We start from the raw sequence: 15,347 nt of genomic DNA, 5'->3' as shown, positions 1-15,347 counted from the left end.
CATCTCACCCTTTTATTTGCATGCTCACTGGAGAATAGGGATGTGCAGGACCAGTTCATGATCGAAGCAGTCTGCCGCGAATCGGGCTGGTTCAAGCAGTTAGATTGCAAACTGCTTTGAACCGGTTAGAACTTGTTAGTCGGTTTGACTGGCCAAGCCAATCCATGCACACCCCTACTTGGGAACTCCATCACTGGAACAGTTCCCACTCCAGAACCTGTCTACTAGCCTGCCTTTGACCATGCCCTTTATGTTTTTCCACTGGAACTTGATCCCTAAAAAGGTGTTTGACCATGCTGTTTGATTTATACACTGCTGATCCTGACATAACTTCAAGTCAAAGGACTGAACAAAGACCAGATCTTAGCAACAAGGAAGCTACCAAAGACTACTTCTGTCTGCTTCTTGGGTCTCATATAATCCATTGTGTTATTTTTTCATAGACTGACATCATGTTGTCCAGCATTCTCAAATATGAATTTTGCCTACCAAATTAAAACAAAATATTGTCCAGAAACAGAAGATTTCTGCCATTTGATATTTTCATATGTTATGCCAATTCAGTACAAACAATGCTTAAGCATTCCCCCAGTTTAATTACTTGCTGATTTAGCAAACTTGGTTTTAATTTTGTTTCCACATGTGAGCCAGCAGCCAAATTAACAAGCCACTATGTACAGAGTTAAAATGCAATTTGGTGGCTCATCTACGTAAGACACATTGGGAAGTGCTGTCATAGAACACAAAAGACAATGCTAGTTGACACATCTTTCTACTGCATTAGGACAGCAGAAATTGCATGGCTTTGGAAACTGATATAATCAGCCCTGAGTTTCAAGGGAAGAGTTAAACTATTGAAACAAATCTAAACATTTTAAAAGAAGATATGCCTTTATATGGCCAAAATATACTTCAGTATTACCAACTTCATGTAGAAGACCACTTAGAACAGGGCTATGTTGGGTATCTGCCTTTGCTTGAATTCTGCAGTCTGATTTTCTCTGCTTGGCGATATTATCGTCTTCATTGGCTCTCTATTTTGATTACACAATTTACTTTATGTTTACATTTCATCATTGTCTTGGCCACATTACTTACAGTGCTATCTTTTGCACATTTACTCCAACTGTGTTCAGTGGCGCTTACTCCCAGGAAAGTGTGCATGGAATTGCAGCCTCCTTCTACTATGCTTCTTCTCACTTTTTCTGTTCTTCAAGCACCAAACTGATTTCTAACACAGTTATTTTTCCTGTTGTTTGTCTCTGCATCCTTGCACCTCTGCAGAACCCTAATTCTGGAATTCGTTCTGTATCTGACCAATGTTACCAGCAACAGGGATTGCCAGATGTTGTTGACTACAACTCCCATCATCTCCAGCTGCCATGGGCTCTGCCTAGGGATTATGGGAGTTGTAAACAACATGTGGGAAACCCTGTTAAAGGGAATACGGCATCTGACATTAAACTAGCACCTCTCTTTAGCAGATTTTTAACCACTTAACTTGCACACTGGTCTCGAGTGAGTTTTTATCTTTCTGACTGTTTCTTGACTGCTGCTAAAGGTTGTTTAACTAGATGCCCTATCCACCCCCAGCACAGTATCTCCACTGACTGTTGCTGGTGTCTAGCTTATGTTTCTTTTTAGATTGTGAGCCCTTTGGGGACAGGGATCCATCTTATTTATTTATTATTTCTCTGTATAAACTGCTCTGAGCCATTGTTGGAAGGGCGGTATAGAAATCCAACAAATAAAATAAAATAAAATAAATGTGAACACTTTCATGGAATATATATTTTATGTTGATACAAGAGCTCTGATTTGCAAATACTTTAGCAGCAAGACATTTTTAACAAAGGCAGACGTAAAAGGTCATGTGGTCCTCCATGGCTAGGGAGCAAGTTCCTCCCACCTCACTCCATCTATACAGCCTGAACAATACTCTTTAGGGAAACCAAGGAAATCCATAGGCCACAAATTGCTGACTGCAGGTTACAGAATCAGCTAAAAAAAATTTGCAGGATCCAAAAAAGGACTACATGGAACTATCTATTTTCTTTTCACGTAGAGATATTTTGTTTTTACCTAAACAATAATGAAAATTAGATCAAATACTGTAAGAAAACAGTTGTATATATCCTTATGTATATACATTAAGACAAGAAAAATGTTTTTCCCCCAGTTGTTTATCTTTACAATCATTGAAGTTTGCTTCTTGACACAATGATAATATTACACAATTAATCAGTACTCTACTGTCTACTGGGATTCTGTTTGTTTGAATTAGCATTGTGCCGGCTGTATTGTAAAAAGTAGATTGACTCCTTAATGCATTAAATCCTTTGAAAAGGAAATCTAAGACTAAATTGCTCTGGTTTCTTATTTGTCACTGTATCATCTGAGAGAACTGAAAATCAATCATCCATTGTACTCCTCTCCCCCCCCCCAAATTCAGAAAAATAAGTTCACCTTCAGTAATATCAGAGAATGCTATGGTGATATAGGCAAAGCCAGACTTGTAAGCATCTTTTGGGACAATATTTGTTATGTATCATTGAAGACAATATTGCGCATAATATTTGAACATGAACACTAGAACCTGTAGAAAATCTTATTGAACTTTGTTCAGAAGCAGGTATGTATGATTGAGTTCTCTGAGAAAGTATCCAAGTAGATGTGCTTAGGATTGCACATCTCATTTGTGAAATATAGCTAGATAAACATATAGGAATGATATCTGAAATAAATCACTGTCACAAGCACAAATAACTATTAATATTCACCTTAACATCTTTGTTACACTAATGATAATGGCTGACATTCTCCACAGCCCTAGGAGGGCAGAGCAATAGCTCCTTCTTCCTCACAAGGATGTGGTAAACTAGCTGTTTTTAAGGCTTATCCTTTGCAGTACAGGGGAGGGGGAGTCTGTGTGACTCTCAGGGGCGTATTCCTGGCAATAAAAAGGGCTTTTACAGGGAGAAGGGAGAAGCAAAAACTGTACCCAGGGCCGGTGCTACCATTTGGCCAACTAGGCAGGCTCCTAGGGCGCAGACCTCAGAGGGGCGTAGAGTGTCAATGTGTTAAGAGTGTGAGAAACCAGAATAATGAGTAGAAATATGAGGGGGGAAACAGTTCATTGTTTTCAACACAATGGGGGCCTGACTGTACCCTTCTCCTTATTCAAGGTAAGGCTTGAGTGCAACTCGTTTATCAGACTGAGTATCATGTATTTACAAATTGCAGGATCCAGAATAAGTCATTCTGTGAAGAATGTCAGCCTGTAATTGTAGCCATTGTGACTTTCTCAGGTTCTAAAGCAGAAGTTTGTTGACACTAGAACATTCAGGTTTTTGATATAAAGGGCAACACAAACAATGAAATATCTTCTGGAAGATCTGTGATTATTTTGTCAAAGTTTACATCCCAATTAGCCCACTAGCCTTATCTCATGTGAAAAAACTTCCAAAATATAGTCCTTCATATAATGCAGTTGTAATTACTCCTTTGGAACATCTAAGCATGCATATAAAATGTATGATGAAATTGAACTAATAACATGGAAATACCTCTTTTCCCCTGCCCTGCTATGTATTAATTTGTCAATAGAAGCAATTAAGTAAAGCATTGTATTTCAGAACAGTATTATGTTGGTCAAATATAAATGTATGCACTAAGTTGCCATTTATATTGATATTATATGCCATTTTAAATATGAATGTATTACATATTAAGTGTATAGATCCAGTGATAACTATTTTGTGAATATTTCATGATTCAGTACATGAAATATTTCACATGGATATTTTGCGATGTAGTACATACTCTACAGGAACATTTATAATACTGTATGTCCAGGATCCTTCTTTGTGGAGAAAGGTTCAGGAAGTCAGTCCTCCCTGCTCCCTGTTTTAATACAATCAGGACTAATACAATTTCATTCATATATATATATATATATATATATATATATATATATATATATATATATATATATGAATGAAGTCTTCAAAATAATCATGTGAGACTGAGAGATAGTGGCAGTATTCAGAACCGTGGTTTAGCATTATTAGCATGGGCCACTACCTTTCCCTCCTCCCCTTATTTATAGGGGCTTGACCACTTACATTCAGGTTTAGCAGCACTCTGTAATCATGTTTGTGCAAACCTGGCAAACTATGAGCACATTATTTATTTTTGCATTAATATCCCGCTCTTTCTCTAAGGAGCCCAGAGTGGTATACATGGTTATGTTTATCCTCTCAACAACGCTGTGAGGTAGGTTAGACTGAGAGATACATGACTGGCCCAGAGTCACCCAGTGAGCTTTATGGCTAAATGGAGATTTGAACTCAGGTCTCCGCAGTCCCCTAGTCCAACACTCTAACCACTATGCCACACTGGCTCTCATTAAACTAAGAGAATATTAAGTGTCCCTATATTTGTTCTCAAACTGCAAACTAGGATCAAATCAAAGTTTGGAATCCTAGTCTGAAGGCAAACTAGTTTTTGCAAACCAAATCATTGCTTTTCTGGTTGGGAGGACCAAGTTGCAAATGGTGGTTTGCCACTAGACCAGGAAAGAAAGTGTTTGATTGCTGGGCAGTAAGAGAGGAAGGAAGAGGAGAAGGTACATGCTCAAGGCTTGTACTTGTAATGCTATAACCGTGGTCCAGCATTACAGCTGAATAACCCCGGCAAACATGCCAAGGCCACCCACTAGGGCCTTGGTGGAGCCAGAATTTGAACAAGATCATAATTGTATCCACTACACAGTTAGTTTAGTGATAGAGAATAGTTATATTTATATGTAGGAAACGATGCTTGTAATTCCCTCTTTTTAGGCTCCATTGCCTAGAGGCGTTTCCAGAATGCAGCCTAATCGAACTAATGTCCTTCCTGTACCCTGTGGACTAATTGAATCAGTGCAGTAAGGAATCATGGATGCTTAAATGAAATGCCCAATAAAGGATGCTGAGCAAGGAGAATGATGACCACTATTAACGTTTTGGAGAAGGCTGAGAGAGCTAGTGACTAGGATAAATAGCACAAATGTTCAAGACAAAAAGAATTCAAGAGGAACAACTGCTAGGTTTTGATAGACAAAAGTAGGTAACATTGGAAATAATGTGTAACTTTTAAAAATTTTCATATCATGCAGTTTTAACTTATTAATTGCATTAGCCATTGGCTATAGCAATACTAAATATTGTAAATACAAATACAGTAAATTCATCCCAATACATCTAGGAATTTTAAATTCATTCAAAAATTACATGGTATAATGTCCCTATCACAGAAATATTCAGTGTTATAAGTCCAATACATTTTAAATGGATTTTATCTGCTACCTCTGGGCTTGGTATCAGAGGCGTAACTATGGGGGGGCAGGGGGGGCACATGCCCCGGGCGCCATCTTTTCTGGTCACGTGGGGGGCGCCGCCATGACCAATTTCTTAAAAAATTTTTTAAAAGTTTTTGTTAATAAAAATGTTTCCTGCTCAGTGCAGCAGCGCTGCAGCAGTCAAGGGAGCGCGTCGGTGCCCCCTTCCCCACGAGCGGTCCCTTCCGCACCGCCTGCACCCCCCCCCCCATTGCTTTGCTGGTGCCTGGCGGCCAGTCGGTGGCCTGACTTGGCGGCGGCGGGCGCTTGTGAGGAAAAACCTAAGTATAATGTAGTATGTGGGGGGGCGGCGGGGGCGGGGCGCGGTGGGGGGGCGCCATTTCAGTGCTTGCCCCGGGCGCCGTTTTCCCTAGTTACGCCTCTGCTTGGTATTCCCGGTGACTAGTCCTCAATTAACCTTTTTTCTTGGTAAGGAATACCATACATTGTCCACAAGTATCATGCTGCTAGTTTTTATATTTTAAAATATAAAAATTGAGTTAAATATACAAAAATTGGCACTTTTTGTTTATTTGACTCAGCAGCCCTCAGAGCAAACAGAAATTTGTCTTAGAAGGGGCTGATGAAGACTGTATTACATCTCCTGTGGTCTTCAAGTCTGTTACAACATCCAGACATGAAGGCTCTTCCATTATACTTCCATTATGTCTCCCTCTTTTATTTTATTTTGCTTCTTGCTTCTTGCTTTATTTTGCTACGGAGCCTGAAGAAGTGTTCTGAAGAACTCAACAACTTGCTGACAAATTTGTAAATATTTTATCTGACCCTAATAAATCTTACCACACTTTAGCATTTGGATTTCATACATATGCAAGATAGATTATTTTTTAAACTATTGCCAAGATACAGTGATTCTCTTATATTTAAGAGAATAATTATTCTCTTAAATTGAGAATGATGATTCTCTTATATTTAGTAGGGGGAGAGCAACTGGTCCTATCCAACCCCAACACAGCATCCCTCCAGGGGCTGTTGCTGGTATCTATCTCATGTTTCTTTTTAGATTTTGAGACCTTTGGGGATAGGGGACCATCTTATTTATGTGTTATTTATTTTTCTATGTAAACCGCTTTGAGAACTTTGGTTAAAGGTAAAGTAAAGTGTGCTGTCGAGTTGGTGTTGACTCCTGGTGACCACAGATCCCTGCGGTTTTCTTTGGTGGAATGAAGAGGGGTTTACCATTGCCATCTCCCATGCAGTATGAGATGATGCCTTTTGGAATCTTCCTATATCACTGCTGCCCAATATAGGTACCAGTGGGAATTTGAACCAGTGACCTCTGGCATGCTACTCAAGTCGAAGAGTGGTATATAAATAAATATCTATAGTATATATATAAATAAATATCTATAGTTAAGGTACAGTGGAAAGAATGATATATGGAAGAATAAGTGCTTTACTAAATTCATCCACAAACACACATACAGAGTTCATAAGGAAAGGCCCTTTAGGGGCAATTGCTGCTGGCTTTTAGAGGCATGCCCCCCGCCCCGCCCCAGCAAGCCTTTGGTTAATGTGAATGTGCAGCAGTAGGGCTTTTTTAATGCACTGATTTGACTGTTTACTGTGTATATATTCTTAAAATGTATTGTATTTTAGTGTTGTTACTTTGTGAGCTGCCTTAAGCACCTTGTAAAGGCCATATAAAGGTTATCAATGAATATGGTCAGAAATGTATCTTTCTAGAACATCGCCGAAATCTTAATACAGAAAATGTCCATCTTAAAGGCTAATATGTTAGATAACATTTTTTCACTAAAAAAAAAAAGGGACTATATTCAAAGAAAGTTAGTTATTATTAAGACCCGTTGAAAATAGGGGACATAAATTAATCACTATTAGATTGACCCATTTATTTCAATGGTATTGAGTCACGTCCATTCTTCTTTGGATATGTGATTGAGAAAAGTTACTAAAATGTAAAGAAAAAGAGGATTCCTGTGGCATAATATTAATAGCACCATCTGTATTATTTTTGTTTGAATAGACATCTTATATTTTGCTCTGTGTGTAACTTGACCAAGAGTTTTGTGTAACATAGTTTAGGCTCTTCTCACTAACTGAATTAGTTACATATCTCTTTCTCAGGAATTAACACAGCAACAGCTTTCAATGCTATAGATATGCAAAACCGTTATGAAAAATGTTGTTTAACATGCTTTTATCTTTCTTTGAAATTTGTCAAATATGTCATCAAAGGAACAATTTCAATGTGAATTTGAAATGCAGTTTACAAAGTCACATTGAGTTTTACTTCATATAAACCAGGGATGTGTGTCTGTACATGCATGCGTACAGGCATGCACACACACTGAAAGGTTGGTATTATATAATGAGCCAAAAGCCTCTATAAATAAATTTCAGGTCAGACTGGGAAGTAAAACTAACCCTCCAGTTTATCTTATTCTGCCATTGCTATCTGTTCATGACACTCCTGTTGGTGGCTGGCAGCTAACAACTAGCCCCCTCCCCAAATTTCCCTTGGAGTGGTGCTTTGCAATGATGTAGGTGCCATCACTTGCAATGATGACACCCCCATTTTGCTCCCTCCCCCAGATAAATTAAATATCCTTCTAATTTCATCACCTGTGAATGTGGTGGTATAATTGCTGAGGGTATTCCTACTCAGCTTTAATGTCACTGGAACGCTTACAACTTTCGTCAGAGGTCTCCAAATGATAAAGTTCAAGAGGCTTCACGGTCACCTGTACATATACCAAAAGTGTCGGGTAATGCAATGACTGTTTTCTAAATCATGTGCATGTAGATTTGAAGTGTGCATGGAACCTGTTTCTAAGTCATTTATGTGTAGATTGTAGTGTACCGTCTAACTTATTTATTTAGGAGATGAATTTCGCGATACTGCTAGGCATCCAGAATTATGATAATATTTTAGGACTGACTAGAGTGTGGGTTTAACAAATGCAATGTAAGAAAAAACCCTAACAGATGCTGCTTTTTATTAGCATAGAAATGTTGTGCTAGTAAAGGCATGATGGGAGGGGCAGCATTTGCAGAATTCAGCTACTTTAATGGCATTAAGATTTTGCCAGCGAAAACGGCAGCAGTCCGGGAGTAGTTCTACAAGCACAGCAGTTGTCATGCTGTGGACCTCCAGATTGACCCCAGAATTGTTGGTACAATCCAAGCTACTATATATAGGAATTACAAAACACACATACACACAAATCATGTGTATGGATGGAGTGTTCTGTGCATATACATTCACAGGATATGGTTTCAGTGAATAACAAAAGTATATTCACATTTGTCAAATGTAGTGCATATTAGCATCATGCTATTTTCAAATATTATTGCTTGCAATCTTCATAGTGCACACTGTCCATGTTGCATGCACCATTCAGCCATCTCTCATAGGAACATAGGAAGCTGCCATATACTGAGTCAAACCATCTAGCTCAGTATTGTCTACACAGACTGGCAGTGGCTTCTCCAAGGTTGCAGGCAGGAGTCTCTCTTAGCCCTATCTTGGAGATGCCAGGTGGGGAAACTGGAACCTTCTTCATGCAAGCATGCGGATGTAGAAGGGGAATATCTCACAGTGCTCACATGAGCTCTCTTATTCAAATGCAAACCAGGGTGGATCCTGCTTAGCAAAGGGGACAATTCATGCTTGCTACCACTAGACCTCATTTTAATAAGACTTAGGAACATAGGAAGTTGCTATCTACTGAGTCAGAGCATTGATCCAGCTAGGAGAGAAGGCATGCCTTCAACTCCTGCCTATAGACTCCCAGTGGCATCTGGTGGGCCACTGTGTGAAACAGGATGCTGGACTAGATGGGCCTTGGGCCTGATCCAGCTGGGCTAATCTTATGTTCAGTGTTGTCTACTCTGATTGGCAGGAACTTGCTGCTCATTTGACTATGCCACAGCTATAAGAGGAGAGCTGGTCTTGAGGTAGCAAGCATGACTTGTCCCTTTAGCTAAGCATGGTCTGCCCTGGTTGCATATGAATGGGAGACTAGAAGTGTGAACACTATAAGATATTCTCTTCAGGGGATAGAGCCACTCTGGGAAGAGCATCTAGGTTCCAGGTTCCCTCCCTGGCTTCTGCAAGATAGGGCTGAAAGAGATTCCTGCCTGCAACCTTGGAGAAGCCGCTGCCAGTCTGTGTAGACAACAGTGAGCTAGATGGGTCTATGGTCTGACTCAGTATGTGGCAGCTTCCTATGTTCCAGCTCTCCAGGACTTCAGGCAGGATGTTTTTCCAGAACGATATTGAGGATCTGTGTCAGCTGAGATGGCCGCAAAAACAATGCAAAAGCAGCTGTTGAAGAGAAAGTTTATTCTGATGCATTTCAATAACTGATCTTTTTCAATGAATATTTTCATTTGTCTGCCTAGAAGATATTTCACACACACACACACACACACACACACACACATCAGTCTGCTTAGGATTTTGGAAAGAAAATATCTCTTCCACTGAAACTATTCCTTGGAAAAGATCAGTTATCAAAATGTGTTGGAATAAAGCAGCTTTTCTCCTTACCTTTGTTCAGCCGTACCTGAGGATGCCAGATGGGACCTGGGACCTTCTGCAATCTAAGAAGATGTTCTGCCAGTGAGCTACAGCCCTATCTCTAACTTGGTGTTCCTATTTTAATCCTGGCACATAAACTTATTTTCTTTTTCTTCGTATTTGTATTAGATGTGTTCCTCAATGTAAGAGATTTTCAGACATGTATTATTCCACAGAGCTTAACCTTTAATGGGTAGACCCCATAAAGTAATCTGCTGCAATATAGATTGTTAACCACATACAAGGGGAGTACATCATTGCTTGATGTCAATAACTCCCCAGTATTAGCAAGAGGTGCTTAAAAATGCCTGAAACTGGCAGCTGAGAAGAGCAGTTACAAATTAGGTTCTTCCATTTTATAAAAATGTTTCCCAAGCTAACTGGATTATATTTATTTATTTAACATATTTAACATATATAAGGAGCAAGCCCTGACAACAGGAGTGTATACCACCTATCTTAACTGGACATATTACAATAAATAAAAGCAAATTGTTTAGTACAGGGTGTGAAAACATCCAGAATGGGCTCCAGTATTTTGCTGCCTATCAAAACAGCATTAACTAGAGTGATCACTAAAATTGTGCCTGAAAGAAATTTGGCAGTTCTTCCTCAGCTGAAGCATCTGAGAATTTCTAGAAAAGCCAGCTGACTAAAGAATTTATCGAATGGGGTGGGTGGGGCTGTGCCGTTCATCCCTCATTTCTCAGCCTCACTGTTTTCTGTGGCTTAACAGAATTGTATTGACTGTAATATAGTTTCCAGCTGTTTTAATCCATGTTTCAAAGTTCATGGTAAATTGATTTTCATAAGACAAGTGTGTTTTTTCCTTACTCGATGAGACACCTCTGGAAACCAAACTGACAGAAGAAATGTTTCCCCTTATAACCAAGCAAACAGCAAGAACTCAGGAGGGATATATCAGGTTGTGTCATAAAGTTGACATATCTTGTCACTTCTTCACTGCACTTAGAAATGATTGCTCTCTCACTTTGCACCTGTGGTTTTGGCTTTTGGTTATTCTTGGTTCATAGTTGCTGCATAGATCATTTGTTGTGTTTATCTACTTACCTAGCATTTTCTTGAAGGATTTCAGGAAAACATACATTTTCTTCCAATGCCTCAGGAAGCAATAGCACTGTACACAATTTTATCATTTCATTTGTCTTGTAACTTTGATTGCATATGTGTATTTCTCCCCCCCCTCATCTGAGTGATACAATTGTTTGAGCCATCTGGATTGCTTTTCTAAATTATTCCTTGAATAGTTCACTCTTGATTTCTCTGCTTTCAGTGTAATAGGAATGATGTGGGTTAATCTCTGAGTGTTCATGTTAAGTATGTATGTATGTATGTATCATCATCATCATCATCATCGTCATCATCATCATCATTTATTTATTTAACATAATAATGGCTGACATGATACACAGCCTTAATTTTGCTCCTATTCCCTCAGCCTTTGCACTGAGGAGATAGGAGCAAATATCTCCTTCCCAGCCACTCTCCACACACTGCACTTGCAAAGGAGGCCTCACTTGTACCTAGTTTTTGTTGGAGCTAGGACCCTGGCAGCATCAGCTCTGAACTGCAATGTCTCATAGTGACTACTGGTTTATGGTCATGGATAAAAGTGCTGGACTCCTTCTCTCTTTGTTCTTCCAATGTTAGTCTCCATTTAGTATCTACAGAGATGGCTGTTTGTTTAGTCTCTCTTTCCTTTCAGCCTTAAGTTCCACTTCCCTAACCTTTTGTAACTTCTAAATAAATCATTGCTGTTCTTCAAACTTAAAAACTGTCTCCAGACCTCTTGCTTGGCTGAATTCTTCCCAAACTGGCTCTTCTCTGCTAATGGGAGTTGAACTGCCATTCTTCTCCTACAGTTTTTAGGCTACTTGCAAGGACAGAGCTCTTGCTCCACCCTCATGTCAATCATTATTAAATAGATGATGGAATTCTGGGTTCGAAAAGGACATGTACCAGCAATAAAAAGAATGGGGTGAGAGATGGTCTTGTGGAAGCAAGCATGAATTGTCTCTTTTGCTAAGTAGGGTCCACCCTGATTTGTATTTAAATATGCCCCTTAGGGCAGGGCTGCTCAACTTCAGCCTGCCTGCAGTTGCTGGCCTACAACTCCCATAATCCCTAACCACTGTGGTTGAGGATTATGGGAGTTGTAGTTCAAAAACAGCTGGAGGGCCAAAGTTAAGCCGCCCTGCCTTAGGGGATAGGGCCACTCTGGGAAGAGCATCTGCATTCTTCCATGCAGAAGGTTCCAAGTTTCCCCCCATTTCCAGATAGAGCTGAGAGACCCCTGCCTGAAACCTTAGAGAAGCCACTGCCAGTCAGGATGAACAATACCGAGCTAGATGGACCAATGGTCTGACTCAGTAGAAAGCAGCTTCCTATGTTCCTACATCACTATGAGTTGATGCAGGAGTTGGAAAGCATGGAAAAAAGAATGTAGGAAACTAAGATAAGAAGGATCAAAGTAGCAAGGATCATAAGCTTTAAAAAGATGTAGACAAGCAACAAAGGTAATGATGGAGAACTTATATAAGTTGTTCAAAAATTCAGAAGAGAAGTTCAAGGATAAAAGTAGACAGATTAAGAATGTAATTACAGTAGGCAACTGGAGTAATAAGAGAATAATCAAGAGTTCCTGTATTTATTCATTCATTCATTCATTCAATCAATCAATTTCTATACTGCCCTTCCTATTCATTCATTCATTCATTCATTCATTCAATTTCTATACTGCCCTTCCAAAAATGGCTGGGTGGTTTACACAGGGTGGCAGGGTGGTTTACACAGAGAAATAATAAATAAATAAGATGGATCCTTTGGGGGGGGGAAGGGCTCACAGTCTAAAAAGAAACATAAGATAGACACCAGCGACAGTCACTGGAGGTACTGTGCTGGGGTGGATAGGGCCAGTTACTCTCCCCCTGCTAAATAAAAAGAATCACCACATTAAAAGGTGCCTCTTTGCCAAGTTAGCAGGGAAAGAGCTCTTGGTGTTCCAGCTTGAGTTCTTGATGTTCCAAAGCTCTTTGTGTTCCAAATGAACCTGCTCTGCTCCTGGTTTCCCCTTCTCATGTCCGTCCTTCCTTCCTCTCCAGCCCACCAGCTGGTGACACCTCCTGCTGTTTGCAAGCAGCAGCACCTGACCACCTGCCTCACCCTCTGCTGCATCCTCCTATTCTCCTCTGGCCCACCATGTGCTATGGCCACCCTCCTGCTGTTCTTGCTCCCAGCCAAAAGCAGGAAGAGTGGTTGGGCAGCCCGAGCAGCTGGTGAGTGGGCCAGCAGCTGCCACTGCCTCACCTCCTCCTCTTCTTTGGCTCACCTGCCGGCTTCTCTGGCCACCCTGCTGACTTTTCCTGGAGGGCTCTCTCTTTCCTCTCTTGGCATCATAAGAACCAGTAGCAGGAGCAGGGCCCAAGGGCAGTCAGGAGCTGGCAGAGACAAAGTGGCTAAGCAGCAAATAAAGAGCCGGAGGGTGCACTACCACAGCTTCTGCATAGGATGGAGCCTCCTACCCAATGCTAGCCTCACAGACAATCCCTTCCCCTGCCTCCTAACTTGCTTTTTATGAGCACACAATCAATAAACAGGAATGCGCACAACTCCCATACTTGGGTGGGACACTTCTGAATGCCAACTAGTGAGGACCAGAGAAGCATAGCCTTCATCCTTCTCCTTCCTCTTCTGCAGTGGACACATTGCTGAGGACGTGTCAGCGGCAAGCTGTCGATCCTCAGATGGGGAACAAATAGTGTGGCTGCAGTGTGGGGAGACAGGAGGGCTCTGGGTACCCCCTGGGAGTTTTTCAAGTACTAGTACCTCTAGGGGTACTAGTCAGTGTGCCCTCTAAGACACATGCATGTGCATGCACTCACAGGTTTTTTGATATCAGCTCAGTTAATTTTAGATCCCACTCAGGTTGAATCAGGAAGGCCCCCACTTTGGATGCATGTGCACACACACTGCCTTGATAATGCCGCCCCGAACAAAACTCATTCTGTACATAGATGGGGAGGAAGAGAGAACATTGGCACTAGTACTCCCTGTTGGGAACACCTGCTGTAGAGAGTTAGGATTTTCTAGCCACAGTCTGGATTTTGTGTTGGACCCCAGTTTTCATTTCAAACATTCTCATTCACTCTTATTGGTTTTTGAGACAGCATTGTTTTTAACACTGAGAGGCAGAGCTATTTCAGATGTGCTGATGATAAGCAATGGAGAGTCCCTTCACTTTTGTTTTTGATCCCCCCCCCCGCCGCCGCTTACCATTTTCTTTCAATTTTCATTTTTTTAAAAAAGATAGTACTTCTAGTACATAACTCTGTTCCTAAGTAGAACTAAAAATGATCTTGCCTCCACCCTCCCCCATTAAAATGCAATCTGCTTTAAGTAAAGCAAAGAGTGATTACCTCCACATGTATACAGTCATATTGTTCCTTTTAAACAATTTATTCCATGTCCAATGGTCTTTTTGGAGGTTTGACTCAGCTGATGCTTAATTTATATGCTGGCCATTTTGAAGGTTTTATTGTAACTGTATATTTTATATGTATGAGCTGTCTTGTGAATCTCTAAGTGAGAGGTAGAATAGAAAATAAATTTAAATAAATAATATATGTAGCAACCTTTAATACAAATTAATCATTGACATTGCTTTCTATTTTTTCAGGTTTCAATACTGAATAACTGAAGAATTTTTCTCTGTATTTTTTCAGGTCTCAGGGTGGAGAATTTAGGACGGAATCAAAATCTACACACTCAGGGTAAGATAATAAATTATTTCTTTTTAGTATTTACCTGCAGCATGGTTTATAATTCCAGAAATTACATTCCAGTAGGAAGGTACATTGCATAGAAACTGAGAGATGGCATGGTTTTGCTTTCTGAACATATCTTGGGGTGGTAGTATATTTGTAAGCAAGTGATTATGTAGTTGCTTTGTTTTAAGGGGGTAATAAAATGGTTCATGCTTCTGTCTAGAGTTGTTTTAACAAATCAATGTTTTTTATGGATGAATCTGTTACTTTTTATTATTGGCTCTATTGTGTATATATTGTGCTAATGCATTGTTATGATCTAGATAAATATATGACAAACAGGATAGTTAATCAAGATGGCAATACTCAGTGGGCGTGCTCGGTTCCTTTCTGAAGTCTAATGTGCCGTCTTTTTTTAGGTCTGTCCAGTGATGTGGGAACTGTTTTGACTTCAAAGCCATTTTTACTTCAAAATCTGATGGCTGAGAAATAATTGTTTAAAAAGATAGCAGAGGTGCTTCCAAAATAAATGCTAATTATAGACGTTCAGTTATCAGGGGGGGGAAACCGCCGATGAGACTGAATAGGGGCTATCAGTGCTTGCTTTATCAAGCAC

At 40.1% G+C, this 15,347-nt stretch overlaps 1 protein-coding gene across 34 annotated transcripts in view; it reads left to right on the top strand.

Moving 5' to 3' along the window:
- The window catches only part of PTPRD (protein tyrosine phosphatase receptor type D), a 1,992,390-nt gene that overhangs the window by 801,848 nt on the left and 1,175,195 nt on the right, over window positions 1-15,347 (top strand). For all 34 annotated transcript variants that reach the window (XM_053297923.1, XM_053297924.1, XM_053297928.1 and 31 more), the window contains exon 7: window positions 14,690-14,737. The gene's annotated coding sequence lies outside the window, so the exon portion shown is untranslated. The remainder of the gene's footprint in view (window positions 1-14,689; window positions 14,738-15,347) is intronic.

The sequence above is a fragment of the Hemicordylus capensis genome, chromosome 2 (genome assembly GCF_027244095.1).
Source record: "Hemicordylus capensis ecotype Gifberg chromosome 2, rHemCap1.1.pri, whole genome shotgun sequence".
NCBI lineage: Eukaryota > Metazoa > Chordata > Lepidosauria > Squamata > Cordylidae > Hemicordylus > Hemicordylus capensis.
The sequence above is the reverse complement of the archived record's forward strand: the minus strand, read 5'-3'. Positions and strand labels throughout refer to the sequence as shown.